The sequence below is a fragment of the Saccostrea cucullata genome, unplaced genomic scaffold, assembly GCF_032062105.1.
Source record: "Saccostrea cucullata isolate Sc308-1 unplaced genomic scaffold, CSIRO_AGI_Scuc_v1 ctg12179, whole genome shotgun sequence".
NCBI lineage: Eukaryota > Metazoa > Mollusca > Bivalvia > Ostreida > Ostreidae > Saccostrea > Saccostrea cuccullata.
In genome coordinates, this window is record NW_026921326.1 from 1 (window position 1) to 17,201 (window position 17,201).

The following is a 17,201-nucleotide window of genomic DNA, read 5'->3' on the forward strand; positions in this document are numbered from 1 at the left end:
GTTCTTAAAAAATTTTTTTTATTATTATTTATTCCATTGACATATATGATATTCTTCAATGAGGTAGTTCTCTGGTAAGATCCTCTGTGTGCATCATAACAATGCCATATAAGGCAAACAAAGGTTTGTCTGTGTAATGATAAAACACATTTTTCCAGAAATGGTCAATAGTGAGCTCTTTTCTCCGAAAAGTACAAGATATGTTGTTATTTTAACACCCCCTCCTTTAGTCACACCCTTTCTGTTGAAAATCATGAAAGTCTTTCAAAAAGGTCTGGAAACATTTATTTCAGGACATGTTTTCAAAAGAAACAGGCTATAGCAATATCCTGTTTACTGCTAATTCTATTTATAAAACCGGTTCTACCCTATAACCTTTGAATAGATCAACCTAAACCACGTGTCTTGAATTTAAATCACAATAACATTAGTAGGGGTGTTATGCGTGAATAGAAAAAAAAATCATTTGCTGTGACCTACAACTCGACATTTAGAGACTGTAGACGTACTTTTTTCCACGGGGTCATAAAACTGCGGAATCTCAATTTCTGATTAATCCCGGATAGAAAATTATCGGATATCCTAGACTGTCACTATATGCCTTACATTTATATTAAGTACGCTTGGACAAATTTCCGCGGAAAATTGGGACCGCGTACATAACGTAAATTATATCACCACGCGGAATAAAGTTCTTCTACAGTATATCAGAAAAAGCAATTAACAATGGTACATGTAATTTCCATTCCTATGTCGGTGTTTTACTGGTGAGCTTGATATAAAGATACCACAGAGTCTGACACATCTGTTTATTACTAAGGTAATCTAACAACCAAGCCTTATAAAAAATGTGATGACTCTAATTTTTCTACCGCCAAACTTCTTTTGGAATAAGTTTCGATTATTTTGTTAACAACTATCGTCAAAAATCATCCCACACAGAATTTCATATGACTATTTTTTAATAGGTTCCTTTTGAAACAACAAATATAATGTCCCCGAAAATGTTCTAGATAACAAGTCAACGAAACTTGATCTCCACAAAATTTTTTTTCCGCAGTATTTATTTCTATATTTAAATTTTTGTCCTACGCAGAGAATATAATCAACATCCCCGCTTCATAAATAGCCATTTTAATCTGTGTATCATAAAAAAAAAATTTGCTTTATAAATAATACATGAAATAATCTTGTCGCAATGCCATACTCGTATTAGTTACTTAAACAATTTTTATCGAACAATTATATCAACAACATTTAAAATGAATTTCTGTATATTAACTTTAATTCACGTGCGATAAAAAATTCACAAAGTTCGCGAGAGCCTCGTATCGCGAATATTTCTCGTCGCGAACCGATCCTTAAAGTGTATGTGTCTATAAACAAAATATTTAAGAGGCTTGATCACGAAAATTAATTGTCTCAAACTAGTTTATCCCTCGCAAATCGCGAAATAAGTCTTCGTGGATAAAAGTCGGCTACTGTACCTTGCAATGGTTGTGGCTTCTTTGATGTTTCCGTACCACCAGCTGGCAATTCTTTTTTATCTACAAATTATAGAGTTTTTTTGTATTAAAACAGAGCAACATAGTAAAAAATAATTAAAATGCTTTAGAACAGAATCGTTTTTTATTAGTTTCTCACACCATTCTCTTTCTTTCGTTCTCTCCCTCTCTCTCTCTCTCTGTCATCATTATGTACCATTTTTCTGTTTATCTAACGTCAATTAATTGCTAAAATATTTTGAGTACGACATACAAAATGGCAATGACAGTAAACAGAGGACAATTTGTTTGATATTCTAAACAAAATAAATGGATTGAATAACACGTAAACGTATCACAAATTGCTAGAATGCTTCAAATTCAAAAAGTAATACTAAGTGTCTAATTTACGAGGGCGCTCTCAAAAAGTTCAAATTCTATACCACAAGAAAATCTCAGAAAACATATGTTTAATTTACAAGTTTATAATAAGGACATTGTCAGTAAATACACATTTGTAATTTTACATTTTTTTTTCTACAAATTTACAAAAAGATTAAAAATCCATGAAGGCATTCTTTAAAATAAAAATACAGTGTTTCCATTTAAATATAATTTTTTTTAAATTCACAAGAGAAGACTGTTCTCAAAATAAATCTTTGTTAGGATGAAAATTATAATATGTTCGTTATAATATACATCCCTATAAAATTTGGAATTTACCCTCAAATATGTCTGTATGATCAAGTCTAATAAAATGTTTCATACAATCATCATATAGAGATTAACTCACGTATATTGCTTTTACAAAAAGAATACAATTTCCGGTATAAAATTCATTTATGAAAAAGTTTCAGTATAACTAGCTTTATGCTCATAAGCTTGCACTGAAGACTTCATACGGAAGCTCTAAAGATATAAATAAACAAATAATTTATAATAAATAAGTCATAAAAAGTAGGTAAATGTCCCTCTTCCCCACATTCATGTGTACATGTAGAGTTACAGTCTACATGTCTGTGAAAAAAAATGATATTTTTTGTATTAGTGAACTGGAGAGAAATATGTTTATTGCATGTATGTGAAACAATGTCAGAAAAATAACAGAAAGTAACTTAACAAGTATCGTTCTAGTAAAAAAAGAAAACAACAACACTGCATTATTTAGCATAATACATGTATGTGTCAAACATCTAAATGGACATAATCTTTATACTAGTATCGGACATGATACCAAAAATACCAAAATTCTATACGTAAGCGTATTGATCTAAAATTATATTATTGCAAAATGTCGGGAAAATTTTAATATACCATGAAGTATCTGATTATATAATAAGAGATGCCATAATTTCAGCTGTATTCAAAATGGCGCACATGTACAACTTGAAGCAAAAATATGTTGTAAAATTGATTAATAAGAGCGATATCTTAAATACTGTACAGTGTGTGATAATGAAAAATATGCAGACTAGAAATACCTGTCTAGTTTTCATGTATGAAAAATAATTAGAGAGTTTGAACAAAAATTAAAATCCTGACTCCCCAACCCCCACCCCACCAAACAAAATCAAGGTGAATCATCATTGCGAAAATCTCAGTAAAGTCAGATCTGTGCTCAGTGACATGGATTGCAACAATGCAGGCAAGTGTATCGAGTGTGTTTAGAGAAATTTGAAATTTGAATTGGATGTGTCTGAATACAAGATTTTAGCATTTAAAACCAATTGACGTTCAGAGCTTGTTAAAGTTTGCAAGATTGATTGATAGAAAGACTAAAACGACACATTTATTTAAATGCAACTTTCAATAAAAAAAAATATTGATGCGCTTTGGGGGTTCTGAAAAGCTAGATATAAAACAAGAAATTTCTCAATTATCCTGTGAAACTTACAAATTAAAACAGTGGTCATAAATTTCTGAGCGAGATTCGCTTAAGTTATTTAGGACAATGTTAGGAAAACACTTGAAGAGTAGCATTTTGAGATTTGTTGCCGTAGTAACTGTAATGGAGAATATTGGATACTTCTTACTCAGAAATATAATTTTGAATATCTGCTTATTAAAATGATAATTAAATGTATATGTAGCTTTTGTTGTTATTCATCTGTCTTTAGATGTGTGAAATATATTGTGAAACACCCTGTGCATTGTTTCATATTTATATTATCTTAATGTAGATTTTTATGTTTAAAATTGTATTGTTACATGTATTTTGCTTTTTTCTCAACATTTGATTTATCCCTTATTATCTCCAGTATGGAGTTTCTTTTAAACAAACGATGAAGAATTAACGTTAATATGCTTATGAGACAAATTGGTTTTCTAGCCTGCGAATATGGAAATGCAATGTTCACTCACATGGTTGGCATGATCCATTTGCAAAATAATGTTCATCCGTACAGACACAAATGTTCTTTCTACAAACACTCGAATTTGCAGTTGCATTACACTGTTCATCATACCAACAGGTTTGATTGACTTCTAAATCAGCTATTATGAATGAATTATAGAAATTATCTTTCATTTCTAATATAACTGTTAAGCAATAGTGATGATATTAAATTGTACATTACGTTTCAACTTCTGAATCATTTCAGTTTCAAAATACCTAATGTATAAACATGAAGTCACCATGATGAAGTTAATTGTATAAAAATTCAAATAGATTATTCTGACTTCTATTATATGAATTTACAAAAAACGATTGATCATTATATAAGAAATAACCGTCGTAAACAAACTTTAACGCAAGGTATGAATTGTATTCAAATAAAAATTCTCTTCTTACTTCGTATGCAGTGTCCATTAATCTCTCAAATCCTGGGAAAAATTTACAAGTAGAAGTGGCTTTGTCACATACTCTGTTGTATCCTGCTTTGCTGCATTGGATATCAAATGTACAGGGTTCACCCATACTAAGATCAACTGTAGTAAAAACATTAAATAATAATTCAGGGACATAAATGTAATTTGTATTTTTTTTTTTAACAAATTAAAGGCAGTAACTTAGAAATGTCGTGTTTAAGACAGAACTTTAATTTTGAAAAAAAGACATCAATCAACCAAGCCTGTCTAAAATTTTGCAGGGCTCGACACTTTAGACCACTTATGTTTTTTTCAATAAAGTGTTAGTATGGAGGCATAGAGTGTTTTGGCGGTTTTTAAAGAGAAATATGATTTTTTGCTCTTAAGGCCCGCCATCATCTGTGCAAAAAAAAAGCGACGACATCCTAACATCCAGACATGTCTCAAACTTATTAGAACCCAAGGCCTCACATTGCCAACAAACGCATTATTAATTACTTATGATGTGACGAGCATGTACACAAACATGGAATTGAAGAACTTCTCTCATCAGTAAATGAGGCTTACACACAGGGCAATAAAACGCAATTAGACATTCCATATCCGGACCCAGGATCTAAACTTCTTACTGAAATGCGTCTTGGAAAACAATTACCTTGAATTCGATGGAAAATATTACAAATAAATAATAGGAGCAAGTAGGGGGACAGTCCTAAACCCAAATTGTGACATCAGAATGTATCAAATCACAAAGCATATAATGGCACAATTTCCCGCCAGCAAAATTGTCTTCCACGGCAGATAGTGATGACGGTTTCATAATTTTTAATGGAACGCAACCAGAGATAGAAGAATTCTTCAATAACGGCAATCCTGTCACAAGCATCTCAGATTTACATTTGAAATTTCTCCATCTGCTGTGAACTTCCTTGATACTACAGTTTATAAAGGACAGAAATTTCAAAATTTTAACAAACGTAAGCTTGATATCGAGTCGTTTATCAAACCATCAAATAACTTTCAGTATCTTCACAGACAGAGCGCTATGCCCAGCTGTGTTTAAAGGATTCATTATAGGAGAATGCATTAGACATGCAAGAAACACTACTGACCCTGAAATATTACATGCAACACTTAATGACTTCAAGACGCACTTATCAAAGCGGGTTTTTACTTCGGAAATTGATCTTATTATCAAGGAAACGGTCAACACAAACCGATCAAAACTCATATCAAAGAGACAAAAGAACAGTCATTACGTAACCCTACAGTACTGGTTACTAAATTTAACCATTGCGTTAAAGGACTGAAAAAACGAATTCTGAAATACCGGGAACCCCACAAAATCCAGAATGCAAAACTTTATTTAATTCTCAACCAATCATAGCTTACAGCAAACACAAGAATATAGGAGACGAAATAATCCGGTCTCACCTAAAACAAACACCATGATTTATGTCCGTGGGCCCTGATGAGGCTTCTTAATCGCCGAAACACTCTACAACTACATGTACTTGTGTAATTCAAATCAAATATTAATTTGCTCTATGCAAAAAATCATATCTACTAGAAGTGGGGTTTTGGGAGTGTCGGGTCCTAATAAATTCTTACAAGTTTGATTGATTGATGTCGCTAATTTTCAAACATTTTGAATGATAACGCAGCACAATTAAGGTTACAAATGGACACATCGGCAAGTTTTAAAGCTAAAAATTACATACTTTATTAGGATGGGCGATTCTTTTTAGGCCTTCACTGATTTAAAAAAATTCAATGTGGTTTTAATCTGCATGTTGAGGACTTTAAGATTTTTATTTTGATTTGTCACGTGATGTCACGTCGCATGATTTTGCAATTATACTTGCAGTTTAGAAGTCATGTATAAATTCCAATATTGCAAGGGCATAACTAAATTAAAAAATCTTAGTTTAATTGATAATCCTTTTCAAAGTTATATGTAGTTTGTGAAAAGTGCTGCGAACCTATATAGATTCCCCTTTTTAATTGCTAAAATTTAATTTGTTGGACGGCAGGTTGAATATTTTGCTGGTCAAATACATTAAATATAGTTATAATTAATTCATTTGCAAGTTTTCATGAAGTTCGCAGCACTTTTCAAATACCCTAATGGTTATTGAGTTTATGTGTAAAAACTTGACAAGATACATTGAGGGTATGCCCTTGCAATAATTCGAGTTATTGGGACCCTTCCATTACTTTTTCAATAATTCTGCATACATACCCACGACAGTATCACTTGTCTGGAGAATGTACTGACAGTTTATAAATAAAATACTAAAACAGACATCGCACCCAAGTTAACAGCCTTTTATTTAATTGAAAATATTTTATTTGAGAACAAAAGACATTTTTATTCTACAAAATGTGACTTGATCAGCCTCTCACTGTGTATAAACTGCGTCATTTTTGCGAGGTGACGTCACATTGACAAGTGCATTGCAATCGATGTACTGTAATTTATATGCTGTTGTGTGGGATTAAACAGACAAAACTGCATGTAATAGTAAGTTTGTATGTAGTATACAGCTATCCAGCTGTTTGAAATTGCAAATAATTTCATTTTTTTGTATTTTAAAGACCTTATATTATGTGTGACGTCATAGAAAACATTTCCCGTATAAATTAGGCCCCGCCTCCTTACTTTAACCTTAACTGTGCTGTGCATACAATAGTGTGTGACCCAAATAAATCTGACGAGTGTTCGAAAGTGAAAATGTCAAATATTGTTGAAAACATGCTTTTCTCACAGAAATAATACCTGCCAAACAATACTTTCAAATGCAGGACTCAAAAGGAAAATTTCTTTAAAAAATTTCAATACTTTGCTGGTGAAAATTTAAGTAAAATGCTAAAAACATAAACAAAATAGAGTGTGGTAAGGTTTTCTTTTTTATAATATGCACAATTCACTTTTAAAAGGCTTTAAATTTAGTTATAATATAAATCCTTTTTTTTAAAATTGACTCTCTTTTCATAATATTTTTCCCCTCAGAAGAATTGTAATATATGCTTATGCATATTTAGTATTATTGTTCTTTGGTCTGCAATGTAAACATTAAAATAATGAGGTATATCTTGATCGATTTTAAACCCCCTGGTTAACCTACCTCTTATTACATAAAGCCTAGTTGTCACGGATTCTTTTGTCTGTACCGAAATACATTATTACACACAAATAAAGCTTGCCAATCATCCAAAACTTGTGATGATATATGCCCTCCATGAATGATATAAGGTAAGGTTCTCTACATAAATTGTAGTATCATAATTCTTGTACTATTATACAGTTGTTTATAGTGTTTTGATGCTTATCGACCGATAGAGTAAACTAGGTGATGTGTACGGAATGCGGTTTTTAAATCCAGTAATAATCGATAGAAACTGTACCTACATATATTTTTGTCTATATAAACTTACAGCAAATCCATGTTTAATTTGAAGTATTTTTTTTACAATATTCAAATTCCACTTTATATTTTGTCACATAATACTCTTAAACCTGGCTTGGTCCCACTGGCTGGCTTTGTAATTTATAATTTGCTCAAACATGTATATTCGCCATGTCATAAAATGACTTAGGGACCTTTTCTGTTAGTAATAAAAATAATGAATTTATTAACAGTCGAAAATTATAACCGTGATGTAGAAAACCCGAATTTTAAAAACGAAGCCCGAAATTGGAGCAACACTAATTCTTTTTCGAACCAGAATGTATTTTTATCAATGCACGGAAATTCAAAAAGGCAAAAAATAAGATATGCTTCGATGAATTCTTTCGAAATTGAATATTTCAAAGTTATAGTGGTATTTCGGGGAAGGGGTATAATGGTTTTGGGGTTGGGGTTCCTTATAAACTCATAACCTTGTTTGTTTCAAACCACTGATATATATACGAGGGTTGATCCAAAAGTAATGTTACAAGTTCGATAAAATCGCTACCCATCAACGTTAAGCAAAACAAAAAAATCATAAATGATTCAAATTTAATTCAAATCAGACCTGAACATTTCAATTCGACATGTAGTAGTATAAGACCAACTTAAAATTTCACATATCGCTTTAACCGTCTGTCCTTTTTGACAACGTCACACATCATTTAAAGTTTCCGTCCCCCTTCAGTCTTTCTGTCTTCTTGTCATCTGCTGAGCATTCAATGACCCAAAACCCGCACAAAATTGCTGAAACCATCTAAAGAAGTTTCTTGTTTACATTCTTTCCTCTGTGAGTCTGGTGAATTAGCCTAACTGTCTCCTCTGGCGATTTCTCCATTTTGAAGCAAAAATACGGTACAGTTTGTTTTGGCCAGACCTGAAAAGTTAAAGGAATATATGACGTATACTTTTAAAATATTGGATTTTAAACAATGCGCGTTTATGGATCGCCGCACCTAATTAAATATAACGTCGTACGACGCATACGCAGCGTCATACTTTTAAGCCTATCCCCTTTTGTTTCATTAAAACATTTTTGTGATTCGCAAACACTTTCACCCATTCCACTTTCTTTAAGAATTCTTGTAACATTATACACTCACTCTTTTTATGTTAATCCCTCTGTCAAATATTTCTTGAACAGCATAAACAAACAAAAACACATGTCACTCTACCCGACCGTCTTTTTGACAACGTCAGGCACCATTGAACGTTTCCGTCCGATCTCCTATCTTTCGCTCTTCTTGTCCTCTGCTACTCATTCAGTGATTAATCACCCGCCTAAAAATTTCTGAAACCATCTATGAAGATGTCTGTTATTAACATTCCTTATTCTGCAAGTCTGGTTGATTTACGAAAATGTCGCTAGTGATGATTAACATATCTTGAAGCAAAAATGCATTACAACTCGTCGGCCTTTTTCCCCCCTTTTAACAATCCCTTTGTTCAATTCAACAGAGTAAAACAACAATGTTTATGATCAAAATACCAATATCGTCATTTAATTTTCATTTAAAACTAAAAAATGACGAGAATATTTTTTTTTTTTTTAATTTGGGGAGATTAGGTGCTTTTTTAGAATCTATTTGATGTGTTTGTATTTTTTACTAAGAAAAAAAAATACACTAAAAAACGTGACGTTCCGTTTTGACGCGGGCGACACCCCCTATACTCTATGTTTTAAACATATATAAAATAAATTCAAATAAACATTATTAAATTAACATTTCAATGTTAATTATTTAGATTTATATTTGTGCATCTTTTGATATATTGTATCTGAAAATACGAAACATAAAAGATATGAATACTGTGACATTATTTTTGGATCAACCCTCGTATATCCAGGCTGTGCAACCTCGAACACGACTTTTTTTTCGGTCGAAGAGTAGAGAAAAAACTCCTTTGGTATGAACATTTGACATCAAAAAATCCCGTTATATGTAATTAAGGTATGTGTTAGACACTTTTGTTCCATAAATTATTTTTTTAATTATTCTGGAAGTTGTTAGAAAACGTATCGTAAATTTTGATGGAGTGTCTAAACAAATGAGCCCTTTAAAAACGTCAAAGGGGGGGGGGGGGCTTTTTAAAATTTTTTTGTCCCTGGAACTGGTATAGACTTAAGGAATTAATAGATTGGTTACGTAGAAAAAAAATACACACAGAGTACTTGGCTAGTTTTTTTTTGCCAAAAGAAATACAAAAGAGAAGGGATGTACAGTTAAATGTGAATTTTTAGTCAAGATGTGAAAAATAATTACATAAAAAAATGACGCTGATAATTATGATGTACATGTATGTATTAAACTCCAAAAAGCAAATTACAATCAAGGGAGGTTTCTCTCAATATATAGGTCCATTTGCAAAATTATATGCTTTGAAAGCCGCTGTTCACGACATTGTAAAGTCATACACACGACAGGTCGAAGTCCTTAATATTCAGCTTCAGGAAACATATAAAGTTAAAAATTTCAACATTTCTTTTATTATGTTTTTTGTTACATAGTATAAATTTATAGCCTCAGTTCACAACCTCTTTGATGCCCCCTCGGATATGGAATTCACATGCATAAACAATCTAAGCTCTAGAAATTTATTACAATACTTCATATTTGACCAATTTAACTGTATACATGCATATTTTTTTTCCTTAAAAAGATAATAAAAGCTTTGCACAAGTCTAAAGGTATTTATATATGTTAATCATTAAGGTTAAAAATAAAAAAGATATTTAATTTACACACCTAAAAAAATATTTCATATAATTTAATTATTTTGACAATTTAGACTTTGTATATGTTACATGTACCTGTCAGCCGGCGTTTAACTTTTTTAAAGCGGAATACTACATGTATTTTCCTTCTCTACAAAATCTTTTACTCCTTCCAGACAAATGGATCTATCAAGAAAGTTAATGGCATAACTAGTAATAAAATGAATATTAAATAAATTTATGAATAATTAATTGGATTAATAAATCTTTACAACTCGTTTGAAGAAGGGAAAATGATTTAAAGACAATCTTTAGAGCAAAAGATAGGAACGAACATTTCCTCTTGTCAAAAGCAAATTCAACCACTTACACTCAGTACTTTCTGTAGCGTTGCTCCTGAAAACAAATAACACAGAATTGCTCGTAAGAGTAAATAATTCTAGCGTTTCAGAACTCAGTAGGGAGATATTTATTTTTTATTTCTAGTTCAAATTAACGATTTAACTTCTAAAAATCCCTAAAGATTGAAGCCAAATGTTGAAAAAACTGGCAGTAAAAATTCCTAATTGATCCGTGGATATAATATAGGAAACAGGCAATGCATACATATATGTGGAAATTATAAATATAACACTCCAATTGGTTCATATCAATTAACGTTGTGCTTGGTAGAAATTATGTGGTAATGGGATACAGTTACTAAAACTAAAAATTTACATTTTTATTCTCAGGATGTCTGAAGATCTCTGCATGTATTAGGGTTTTTTTTTTATTTTTTTAGTAGTGATACATTTCTAAAGATCAGGAGTAAAATTGATCTTTGGTTAACATTTAAAATACAAGTAAAACTGAAACCCTCATTGTGATGATAAGGTATGCAAAATTGAGATATAATCTCTTGGCATTTTAATGTGACTTGGAAATTTCCATAGAAATTCTTAAAGGGTTTAAAAGGTTATAAAACACTATCATTCCTTGAGTTTTGAAATTTCGGGGAAATATTTGCTCACTAGACGTCAGCGGATAGCTCACCATTTTCCCCCTTTTTTTTCGTCTTCCAAACAGTTAAAAAGGAGTTATAAAGTCAGAAGTCAAATAGAACATCAAATTGCTTCTTTTACTTGAAGACACAGCTTTCTTTTTCTTTATTTAATTTTGGTACAGAGTTTAACATACAAGATTTCACAAAGAGCCATTTAATACAAAGTATGCTAATATTAAATGAATGAAAAATATGGATTTATAATTTGGTTTTTTTAATATAACTTCCGATATAAACGACGACAATGAAATTTAAAATTTAGGAAACTACAATTAAGTATATCAAAAAATATCAAAAGTTGGCTTTTATGAAAAAGGTTTATTAAATCAATCTAAAACTTACCTTGTAAATAGTATTGAATGTACTTCAGGAAGTGAAAGAAGAAATATAATTGTCGTAAAAGAAAACCTGAATTTTAACGTAAATGTAAAGTAAATTAATCAAGTTCAATAAAAACAAAAGTAATATAATTTAAAAAAAAAAAAAGCTCAAAGTACATTTTATCGATTTCTAATACTGCGCAATATAGTTAAGTGTCAAGGATTTGTAAACTATATAAAATGTCTATCATAGTCAATAATAGTAAACTATAAATATAAAAGTATCGTAACTACATATTAATATCTATATTGATATTTGTAAGGATAGTGAGCGGCACATGCTAAAAATGGTAAAAATGAATACCTCAAGCATAAATATCTATACACTTAGCTCTTTAATACCTAAAAGTTTCAGGCATGGTAAACCTTACACTTTAATTGGTTGAAACAAAAATCTTTAAAAACTTTTTTATTTTTTTATCTATTATATACATGTATGTTTAAAGTGAGCTATTTATGAATATACACATGTTTTGTTTAGTTTAAAGTACAAAGACATCCTAATAAAATTAGTTGAAGAGAAATTAAGGAAATCTAGTATCTTTTTAAAAAAAGCGTATATATGTATTTACATTACATCATGGACACTACATGATGCGTTAACAAATATCTCAGCATGGGAATATTAAATAACTTAATATAATATAATAAATTAATATATTTAAAAATTAAATTAATCATTTTAAATTGGATCAATGTAAATTAGATAAAAACAAATTTGGATCCCCCGGATAAAAACTGATTAAGCACCCTATTGATTAAAAGAGGTAGGGAATATATCACTGACCTAAGCAACTATATCCAACTGACTATTGTTTGACCAAAGGAGCTTTACAAAACCAAGAACAATAAAAAATAAACAACTTGCAATTGTATAAAATGCATAAACAATTCTTGTGCACCTAAATATTAATCAAATAACTGTCACATAAAGGCAATCATCTTTTTTAAAGAGCGTTGTATCAGACCTGTATAATTACGTTAGTTTATCATGTAAAAATTAAAGGGTCTCATTGCAACAATTTTTTTCCCAGTTAAAGACCTTTTCTTGTTATTCTGCAGTGTCGTATTTAATCAAGATCTTTTTACATCTTTCGTATTTTTTTCAGAAACTAAAATGCAGTTCCGTATTTTCAGAATTTTTTCATCATTTGCTGAAAAATCACTTCTTATTGCAATTTTTGCTGTATTATATTTATTGAAAATTTTCAAAATGTCCATGTATTTGCTTTATATGTATAAATTAATCAAGATAAAAGAATATTTTCAGGGAAGATTGAAAATCTGTTATTTGAATGCACCCTTCATTTTGACATGAATTTTTTTTTGGTCACAACAAAGCCATATTTTATTTAGCTGGATTGAACTGATTTTAGTAAAGGTATATAAAATTTTTCAAGTTCAAAAAAACATATTAAGCGACATAAAATAAGAACAGAGCAAACACGGACATTCAAAAACATCATAGGTGGGATCAGGTGCCATGGAGGAGTAAGCATTCCCTGCCGACAGGTCACACTTGCCATGTGCTCCTTGTCATGATCGTGAAATCCGTGGTAAATTCAGTGTTTAAATAATGGACTAATAATTAGTATGAAAAACGTCAGTCAGCATTTGACGATGATGAATTTTATTTGATGACAAGGTCATTGTATAGACCATAAATTTTCTCAAGAACAACAAAGCCATTGTTATAGATACGGAAGCATCCTCGGGTAGTTTGGCATTCAGTTCCCCTAATTTCAACTTTTCAATACAGAATTGATTTTTTTTGTTTCCAGTCAATTACTTCAGGTGATCGATGTTAGCGAAGGGCCTCTTGTTTATCTAATATAACTTAAACTACACTTGGATTTCGTGCATTATGTAACACTTTTAAGGGAAAAAAGGGCACACACACACACCCCTCACACACAGAGAGAGAGAGAGAGAGAGAGAGAGAGAGAGAGAGAGAGAAAAAAGAAGAAGAAGAAAAAAAAAAAAACAGAACAAGTGAAATATTCCCCTTACCTGCGTTTTCCAGTCATTGTTTAAAAAAAAACATATATATTAATTTTTCATAGCTTTCTCTAAACTGACAATAACATGATTGAGATTTTCAGTTATTTACTTCCTTTTTGTGACCCCTTCCTATATGTATTAGGGTCTGTTGAATTTGATTTAATACAAACAAATTTAAAGCCTATCTGAGTCACAAATAAATACTGTAAAAGGGAAAATCGATACTAGGATAGCCAGTGGGAGATTTACGTACAAATTAAGAACTTGATCTTTCAAATGGGGGAATTTACATATTCGATCAATAAATCAACACACTTAAACTTTCAAGTAGCAGCTGAAAAAAAAAAAATTAAATTTCATTACAGCATGAATTATTTTTAAATAAGGAAGTTGTACACACAAACAGCATGTCATGAAAAAAATGCCTTTAAACAATGCACACCTGAGAAAGAATAAAAACTTGTGTATGATCCTTTAGCGGAAAAAAAATGATGAAAGGATCCTTTATATACAACAAATAAGGAAATGTTCTAAAAGAAATTTGAAAATAAATTTAAAAAAAGAGCAATATACATGTAACTTAAGTATGCTACATATATACATACTTTACAAATTAAAGTAATCTCAATATTGAGATGAATGGTAATTTATTTTCAGAATCACTTTATTTAGTCTATACATTAATTTTTAAGAACATTTGCTTTAGTCTATACATGAATTTAAAGTATATATTTGCATTTATTGCATTAATAAACAGTTTTATAAATTGAATAAAATAAACAGGATTTTTTTTTTTCTCAAAGAGAGAGAGAGAATGTTATCTTCGCAATAAAATTTTCGAGTTTTTGTTTTTTTTTAAAAAATGTACTTTTATCTTAACTTGTAACATCGTGGATTTTTTTAATCTTGATCTTCAAAATTTATTTCCTTCTTTGCCGGTTATCTATCTTTATAAGGATAATAAAACAATTTTTTGATCAATATTTTTAAAAGGGTGTACCTGTGCATACCTGTCCAGATCATTTAAATCTACTGAATACTATAAATGTTTTATTTTTCTGACCTCAACTAATTTTTATAAGACTGTAATATATGTACGATGTTTAAAGCGTGGGTAAGGTTTTCTATCAAATTGTGTTTGTACCCCGTCTGTTAGATATGCACAGTTTTAACTTCTTTAAAGAACCTGAGTATGGGAATTAAAAATTTTTGAAATGAAATACATACCCTCTTCAAAAGGGGGATTATTGAGATTCATGAAAACTTGGCAATTGGCAATTCCTAAATATCCTTTTTCTGAAGACATGAAAATATGGGGGGATCCTATTGAAATCGTGGATTCATTTTTTTTTTAAAACATGACTCATGGGGGTGGGTAACATTTGGGCGATCAAAGTTTTACATAGAAATATACATAGAAAATCTTTAAATATTTTTCTAAAGAACAACAAAGCCATGATTGGTCATATCTATATGGAAGCAACCTCATGTAGTGTAGATTAAGTTTAATTCAAATCGTGACTCCTGGGGGTAGTCTGGGACCATAATGGACGGGAAAGATTTACATAGACACACATAGGAAAGTTTTTAAAACTTCTTTACAAACACAACAATGTCATGATTATTAGTCATATCATATCGATATGCATATTTATATGAAAATCTTCAGATAGTGTAATTATGTTTGTTCATATCATAACCTGGAGTGGAGTGGGTTTACTCCTATGGATTAAAACATTTCAATACTAAACTCAGAGCTATTTTTTTTCCTAGGCACAATGCCAAGGTGAGTAAAGTAGCCCATGTGCCTTTTATTCATCATTCTTTCCATGAACCTTTTGTTTTGATCATATTCAAGAGAAAATTAAAACTATGTCCATGCATTGTTATGTCAATAAGTTTCAAGATATCATCAAGTACATGTAAAAAAGACCGACTTGCAATTTACTGAATGAAGCTACTCCTACGTGATTGAAGTACAACAAGTGATGCGATATTGTCTAAATGATATCCAATTTACTCTCTATTAATGAACTGCTAAGTTCCCCCAAAATTAATATTTCGAAGTTGTTAGTGTTTAGAAATATTTGTGATTTTGTATGCAAGTCTCGCACATAGACAAAGCAAACGTGTTTGGCCATTAAAGGGGCATAGACACAGTTTTAACTAAAAAAATCAAGGTTTTATTTTTCCATTTTAAAAATAATTAAATTATTGCCAATGATAAAAGATTTGAACTTAGTTGTCAAGATACATGAAAGATTTATACACCAAACCTTTGTTATGTAAACATGGTCCGTGTCATGTTTTGTTAACATATGTTTTAAATACCGGGATACCAATATATGTTCGCCGAAAACAGATAATTTCAATAAAAAAATAAATTCTAAACACATAGTCAGTTTCAAGTGATTTGCTGAATTTCATTTTGGTATAAACAATTGTTTCATACTTGGATATTTCACTTGAAAAAGACGTGAATGATAATCTCACAACCAAGTTATATGATAAACGTGATGATTTAACTTTTTTATTGTCAACTTCCCTTACTTATAATTATGCAGCAATATACCTTCATCACCTGCATACGTTAAAATATATCTCAGTTATTCGATACGCAAGAGCATGCTCTACGTATGAACAATTTCTAAAACGAGGTAAATTATTGAAAATTAAGTTGATGAAACAAGAATAACAGCAGACTCGTTTAAAGTCATCATTTCGTAAGTTCAATGGTCGATACAATGACGTTGTCAGCAAATACAATGAATCATTGAGTCAAATGCTGACTGACGTTTTTCATATTTATTGTTAGTCCATTATTTATGCATCGAATTGAGAACATTTTTCCGTTATAATCTGATCATGACAAGGAGCACACGGCGGATGTGATCGGTCAGCAGGGGATGCTCACTCCTCCATGGCACCTGATCCCACATCTGATTTTTAGGAGATCCGTGTTTGCTCTGCTCTTATTTTGTATGGTTTTATGGACTTTGATATTGAATACTGTTCGTTATCTCCGTATCCTTCTTGTGCTTTTATAAAAATGGTTTTTTTTATTTGACCTGACTCTGCCTCGATTGATTTTGGAGGTTCGTAATTGCTCTGTTCCTGATTTATATTTTTAAAATGAATTTCGACATTTAGTTTAAATATTGCTATTGTAATCTTTATGATTTATTTTTATTGAGACAGGCTGTGACCTCCTTTATAACAATATATATTATATTCTACTTTTTTTTGCCCCCGAAAACGACGTTTCGGGGGGGGTTTAGTTTTTGTCGTGCCCGTCCGTCTGTCTGTCCAGCTGTCTGT

At 30.8% G+C, this 17,201-nt stretch overlaps 1 long non-coding RNA gene across 1 annotated transcript; it reads right to left on the reverse strand.

The window, feature by feature from the left end:
• Window positions 1-1,487: 1,487 nt before the first annotated feature.
• On the reverse strand, window positions 1,488-4,301 carry LOC134259728 (uncharacterized). Its single transcript, XR_009990411.1, has 3 exons — window positions 4,276-4,301; window positions 3,846-3,977; window positions 1,488-1,547 (listed from the first exon to the last, which is right to left on the reverse strand). It is a non-coding gene; the product is annotated as an uncharacterized LOC134259728 (long non-coding RNA).
• Between the last annotated feature and the right edge of the window lie 12,900 nt (window positions 4,302-17,201).